The sequence below is a fragment of the Triticum aestivum genome, chromosome 5D, assembly GCF_018294505.1.
Source record: "Triticum aestivum cultivar Chinese Spring chromosome 5D, IWGSC CS RefSeq v2.1, whole genome shotgun sequence".
Taxonomy (NCBI): domain Eukaryota; kingdom Viridiplantae; phylum Streptophyta; class Magnoliopsida; order Poales; family Poaceae; genus Triticum; species Triticum aestivum.
The window spans coordinates 423,445,675-423,453,400 of NC_057808.1; positions in this window are offsets into that span (position 1 = coordinate 423,445,675).

Sequence of the window (7,726 nt, forward strand, 5' to 3'; positions counted from 1 at the left end):
ATTACTCTGACACCAAGAATGTAAAGAGGGCAAAAGAGAAAATATACATGTTTAGGCAGGGTGGGGGCCAAATGACAACATTTTTCTCAATCCACCGCACAGTGACCATCCATCCCGACAGCACGCCGGTCATTATGTACACCGGTGTGAACTACAACACCAACAAAGGGTACCACGAAGGTTCAGAGCATAGCTTTTTCCCAAGATTCTCTAAACAATTGTCAATTTTGATTCCCAATCATATGTTATATGGTCTTTTCCTTCTTAACTGATAACAAAATAATATGAATAGTTTTCTTATTAGTTTAATTATTTGTCACCTAAGACTTCATGTATTTGTGAGTTACGAATTATACTTATACATTTAGCTTGGATAAATGTTACTTACGCATTTAACTAAAGTAAGAATATGGCATATATATTTTGCTTGCATAATCTAAATATTTACTAAAATAATGTTGGAATTAGGGCCTGGCTCATTTAATATTTCAAAATAATACCAACAACTCATAGTTAATCTCAGAGGCCCATGTGACTCATTCATGCATGACAAGGTGGTGTGGAAAGTTTAGTCCTACCATGCTAGTGAAGGAAGTGTGAGACCAGTTTATATGGGGAGTTGTTCCACATGCCACTGAGAGCTTAAGAAGAGAGCACATATACGCGCACTCCTCCTTCGCCGCCCACCTCACACGCGTATCGTGTTTTGTGGTTGAGCCGAGCCGCGCTAGGACCTATGCAACATGTGCGCGCTGCTTCAATTTTTGTCACGCAAGAAAAATATGCTGAAATGTTTTGTCTTTCCAAATGAGGTGCACTTCATCTCCTGCCTTCTCGTTTCAACCATTGCGCTTCCTACCGCTTTCCCATCTCGCTTCTCGGTGTGCACCGAGAAGTGAGATAGCAGGCCTCTAGAACCTGTTGACACACAAACACATCACGTGTACCCTCGACGCTGGGGGTGATGCACTGCAGCTCATATCGAAGGAGACCCGACCGACAGCGCGATACGCAGGACAGTCGGCGGGTGCTTTTTAGACCCGTAACCCCGCACACCCGGGAGGGACCCCGTCAGGGAGTGCGGCGGCAATGGGCTGCCCTAGGTCGATTCGCTCGCCCCTAGAGCCTCGGGATTCGCAGCTCTCAAACTCGAGGAACAGCAAAGAACGAGAGAGAAAAAACGGTGGAGAGATAAAACGTAGATGAAAAAATAGTATATTGATTTGTTCGATTGTGTGTTGTTTCAATCGACCGTCACCCCTAACATATATAAGAGGCGGCTGAACTTCCCGTACAAGTAAAGGATTCATCTAGGCTTTCCTTACAAGAAAATTACATCAATTCACGTCCTACAGTTCTAGTTTCAGTCCAACTCGGATTCAGCCCGAACCTGTCCCATACTTCTGTCCTGCTTGTTGCGCGGGCCGTAGAAATCGCATACTAACTCGCATGGAGTCGAGTTCAACATCAAACGTGTCCGCCTCGATGATCAGCATAATACAACGCATGTCACTTGTCCTTTTAAGGCCTACTTTATGACTTTCATGGCACATCTTTAACTGTGGGTCAGATTTAATTATGTGGTTTTCTGAACTGTCCGAGTCTTGTAACAACTCTGCAGGCCGTATACTATCTCCGACGATGATGACTCCAAAAGCAAAGTTGACCGGTTCGACGATACGCACAACTTTTGTGTAGAACACTTTTCCATCGAGGTCATCTCAATAACCTTTCGAGCCCATCTCCAACTTCTGGTCGGATTGACTTTGGCACCCTTCACTTTTCCGGCAAGCTTTCCATGCCGGCAAGGTTTCCACCCCGGCAAGCTTTCCACACCAGCAAGGTTTCCACGCCTTCAAGCTTTCACACCGAGAAGGTTTCCACCCGGCAAGCTTTCACATCAGCAAGCTTCCAGGCAAGATTTCACCCCGGCAAGCTTTTACACCGGCAAGCTTTCCACGCCGGCAAGATTTTCATTGTGCCGGCAAGCTTTTTACTCGGCCGGCAAGCTTCATTTAGCCGGCAAAGGCCGAATAACTCACGCGATCAGACATCACCTAGGTGGGTGTCTGGTCCCTCGCGTCACTTTTTCACTCAGGACCGGTCCGCAGCGTATTGCTTCTAACTTTTGCATACGAACTCGGATTGAGACGATTTTTGTATCAAAATCAATTGTTTCGACGAGAGGAAGACAATTCTTGTAGATCATGTTTCCATTTGACGTCTTCTTGGGGGCTTAATCGGCCAAACTGTACTCTGAATATAAGATCTTAGTACTTTGAGCATAGTTTCGGCCTTCGAGATGAAATTGGATGGCTATGGCCCAAATATCAAAGTTTCCCCTTTTGAAGATACATAACTTTCTCACTTTGAGCACTTTTTTATTTGAGGTCATCTTAATTGTGTTTTTGACCATGCCAAAATCTGGTGTCAACACATGCCCCCCTGTTTTTCGGCAAAGCTTGTGTGCCGAAAAATAACTTGCACATAGCTTGTTCTAAGGACGATGTCAACACTCCATCGGCTATTTATTTTTCTCAAGATGATAATCAGGTACCGGCCATGTTTGTGCTAAGGGCGATAATCATATATCGGTCATTGCCTACTTAGGCTTCTTGCCACACACTTGGGTGATATTTTTTCAAGTACTTGCCATTGAGAGCTCGAGGTAACAGTGCCCCTTGCACGGATTCCACCAAATAAGAGTTTTCAAGGACTAATCTTGTAACCCTAAAAGGACCTTCCCAACTCGGAGATCACTTCCCGAATTTTCTATCTCTTGAACCAATCGGTAGAATCACTTTCCAGACGAGATCACCAACTTGGAAATTCTTTAATTTAACTCTCTTATTGTAAGCTCTTGCTACCCTCAACTTGTCTCTCTCTATGGCCTTCAAAGCAGCCAAACTTTTATCGGCAACCTCATCATCATTGTCCATCATCAAGTTATAAAAGTCTACTGCCGATAAGTCATTTTGTTTGGCTATTCTCAAAGCATTCAAATTTACTTCCACCAGTAAAACAACCTCTTGACCATATACTAGCTCATATGGAGTCACCTTCGTAGCACCATGCCTTGAGATCCTATGTGCCCACAAAGCTTCAGACAACAACTCATGCCATCTCCTTGGATTATCCTCAATCTTCTTCTTGATAAGCTTGATTAAAATTTTATTGCTGGACTCAGCTTGTCCATTAGCTTGGGCATAATACAGAGAGGAATTGAGCAACTTTATGTTATAAGATTCGGAAAATTCTCGGACTTGATGTGACATGAAAGATGAACCTTGATCTATAGTTGATGTTTGGGGAATGCAGAATCTATGAATAATGTGCTCAGTTATGAATTGGATTACCTCTGTATGTGTCATATTCTTGAGAGGTACTGCCTCAGACCATTTAGTGAAATAATCGGTTGCTACCAACACGAACCGATGCCCCTTTGAGGAAGACGGGTGAATTTCTCCAATAAAATCAACCCCATCCTCTGAAAGGCCACGGCTTGACAATAGGATGTAACATAGCAGCAGGAGCCAATTGAATATCACCAAATTTTTGGCAAGCCTCACACCCTTTGTAATATTTGAAGCAATCATTAATCATAGTCGGCCAATAAAACCCAGCACGTCATAGTAACCATTTCATCTTGGGAGCCGACTGATGGGTGCCACAAATACCTTCATGATCCTCTCCCATAGCAACTCTCGCTTGGTCCTCGTCCAAGCACTTTAAAAGAACATCATCAACTGTTCGGCGAAAAAGACCACCATATCTCATTGTGTATTTGAAAGCCATACGCCGAACAGCCTGTCCACCCTTCTACTAGGATCACATAAATAATCAATGATGGGTTTCCTCCAGTCTTGATGTTCTCCTGCATTGAATATTTCCTTAGTGGCCGAAACGGTGGTCTCCAGTTCGGCCTCCCCTAGTTGGCAAGACTAGACATCGGCCTTTGAGAGATATGACACATGCCATGATCAACATGATAGCCGGATGCTTGTTGTGCCAACCCATTTGCTCTCCAATTGTCATGTCTAGATATATGAGCAATGCTAAAATAATATAAAGTAGAAATTATATCTAGATATTTATCAAGATAAACATTAAGTGATTCGTCAAAACATTGGAAGACTTTGGATATTTGTTGCACTACTAATAACGAATCACCAAAAGCCTCAATATGTGTAGCACCTATGGCAAGCAACATCTCTAAGACGAATAACAATGCTTCATATTTGGCTTGATTATTTGTGCAAAAATATTCTAAGCGGCATGAGGCTTCAGAAACAACACTATGAGGAGATATATAAACAATACCAACACCTTGGCCATGGCTACAAATTGAACCATCAAAATATAACCTCCATGGTACTAACGAGACAAGGTTCGTATCAATATCATGCTTGTCATCAGTCCTATGCTCAACAATAAAATTAGCAACAATTTGGCCTTTCATGGATTTCAGAGATTCATAAGCCAAATCATATTCAATTAAAGCATAAGCCCACTTGCCAATTCTACCACTAAGAATTGGCCTATGCAACATGTACTTGATGACATCGGTTTGACAAGCTATAATGCAAGTACTAGGCACTAGATAATGTCTCAATTTTGTGCAAGCATAATATAGGCATAAGCTTAATTTCTCAATAAATGTATACCTTGTCTCAGCGTCCAATAAGCGTCAGCTCAAATAAGTAATAGCATGCTCCTTTCCTTTGGTTTCTTGAGTCAAAACAGCACCAATAACACCTTCCTCCGCTGCAATGTAAATTCTAAATGGCTCCCTGTGCCTGGGCGCTTTCATAACCGGAGGAGTGCATAAATATTTCTTAATCGTATCAAATGCCTCTTGCTGTTTTGTCCCCCAAGTAAATCAACATCATTCTTTAAACGAAGGATAGGAGTAAATGCATCAACTTTCCCTGATAGATTGGCTATGAATCTCCCAAATAATTGACCTTACCAAGGAATTTTGCATATCTCTCTTGCATGCTGGAGCCTCTACCTTTTGTATAGATTCTATCTTTTTGGGATCAATTTCCACGCCATCTTCATGAATAATGAAACCTAGAAACTTCCCAGCCGATACACCAAAGGCACACTTCAAAGGATTCATTTTTAGCCCATATTTCTTCATTCTTTCAAAAGCCAAGCGCAAATCGGCTAAGTGAGATTCAAAAGCATCCGATTTGACAACAATATCATCAATATAGACCTCAAGTATAACACCAAGTAAATCATGAAGAATTAAATTCATAGCCCTTTGATACGTGGCGCTGGCATTCTTTAACCCAAAGGTCATCACCGTCCACTCAAATAAACTAAGGAAACCGGGGCATCGAAAAGCCGTTTTGGACATGTCCTCTTCGGCCATAAAAATCTGATTGTACCCCGCATTACCATCAAGAAAGCTAATGACCTTATGTCCAGAAGCATCATTAATAAGCATATCGGCTATTGGAATGAGATACTCATCTTTAGGTGTAGCTCTATTCAAATCTCTGAAATCAATGCACACCCTCAACTTGCCAGAGCCTTTTTTCTCTACTGGCACAATGTTAGAAATCCACTCGGCATACCTGCAAGGTCTAATAAAATTAGCTTTAAGCAAATGACCGATCTCTTCCTTGATCCGGTCATACATTTTTGGATTAAACTTTCTGGCCGATTGCTTGTATGGTCTAAAACTGGCCTTTATAGGTAACCGATGCTCCACTAACTCTCGGCTTAAACCTGGCATCTTATGATATTCCCATGCAAAGCAACAAACATATTCTTTCAACAGCTAGATCAACTTAGCTTTATGATCAGCTCTTAAATTTGCGTTTACAAATGTCGGCCTAGGAATTGAACCATCTCCTATATCTATCTCTTCTAATGGATCGGCCGATGTAAAACCTTGTCTTAATTTATCCATATCATCTAACTCTTCTATGGACTCATACATATCGTTCTCATTGGACTGATATTCTACAAGACGCTTTTGTAACCAATCTGAGTTAGGATCCATTTAAATACATCTTACCTTGGAGCTGACTATCGCCAACCGGCTTTAAAGAAACGGGCACGAAACCACTTTTTGTGGCGCTAAGAAAATCAAATTCTGATAAGTCGCGCCCCGTCAAGCAAGTAGCATTAGGATGCTGCCAATCCACCGATGCATCGGCCAAAGCAACACAAGCCGAATTATCTGCATGAATGACCTCCACTTCATCATCCACCTACTGGATCAAAAACTGGTGCATAGTGGAAGGCACGCACTGGTTTGCATGAACCCAATCACGGCCTAGTATGACGTTGTAGTTACCTTGCACCTCAGCAACAAAGAACACAGTAGCCAAAGTTTTGCTGCCGACTGTAAGTTCCACATACATCACACCTTTGGCTTCAGTTTTCTCTTTGCCTTCAAATCCATTAAGCACCATATTGGTCTTGATCAATTGTTCGTCAGGCAAACCCAATTTTTTGAAGACTGAATATGGCATAAGTTTCACCACAGCACCACCATCGACAAGCATTCTAGCAACCGACGATCCATTAATATGACCTTTAAGGAAAAATGGCTTCAAGTGCGTCACCGGTTCTTTTGGCTTCTCGAATATAGCATTTTTAGGACCAAAATCTAGCTGAGCTACTTCTCCTTCTTAATCTATGGCACAAAATTCAGCGGGTAAGTAATACACCATATTAATATCCATACCTTCATGAACTGGTGTAGACTCATAATCAAGCATCCATCTCCTTCCGCAAGGATGTCCACTGACTCTGAAATATGTCCAAGGGAAGAGGAAGTAGTAGGCAAAGTGGACGATGTTATAGTAGCCGCATCGTCCTCCGTTGGTGGTGTAGGTGTTGCTATGATCAATGCAGAAGCTGCTATATTTTCCTTTTGCTTTGGCCTCCACACTTGTTTTGGGGGTACCATGCGACGGCTTTCATTGAATAATTTATCCCTTAGCTTTTCTGCTTCTTGTTCCTCCTTCTCATGACTCCTCATGCGCCGCAATCTACTTTTTTGCGCCTTGGTCAGACCGGAAGGACACCACTTAGGCTGAGTATATTTTGGATCCCTCGACTTGGCCTTGCTTGTACTAGCTTCATGATCATTAGCCTTGGGGCCTTGCTGGACTACAGCCACATCTTTATTAGAATCAGCCGGATTATCAACAATAATCGGCTCTTTGATTATTAACTCTTTAGTGCCTATCATAATAGTTTCACCACTAGTATTCTTCTCCTTTTGCTTGCTAGGCTCTGAAATTTCAGCACTTGGTGATTTGGCACGCCACACTTGCCTGCTGACCCTTTTTTGATTATCTTGCATCGGCCGATTGACACCATTGTTCAAATGGCCTCGTGTGGGATAAGAAAGTCTCTCATGAACGGGCCTCCTTGGTTCTGCCCAACCCGTTTGAAAAGCATAAGGGGCCATTGGGGGCTGCCCCCATCCTCCATTGAAGCTCCCATGTAGTATGGCGCATGGGGGGGGTGGCGCCATCCATGGTCCCGGTGCCCATGACCCGTATGGCCTTGCATGATGCTGAAATTCTTCACGAGGAGGTGACCTTGAGCACTTCAAATTTGATGACCGATTAGAGATAGAACCGGCCGCTTGATTGGCATACTTGGACAACAACATATCAAAAGTTGGCTTGATTTTCTTGCGCTGCACTTTAGCTTCATTCGTCTTCCACTTGCCAACCTCTGGACTCTTGGGCTT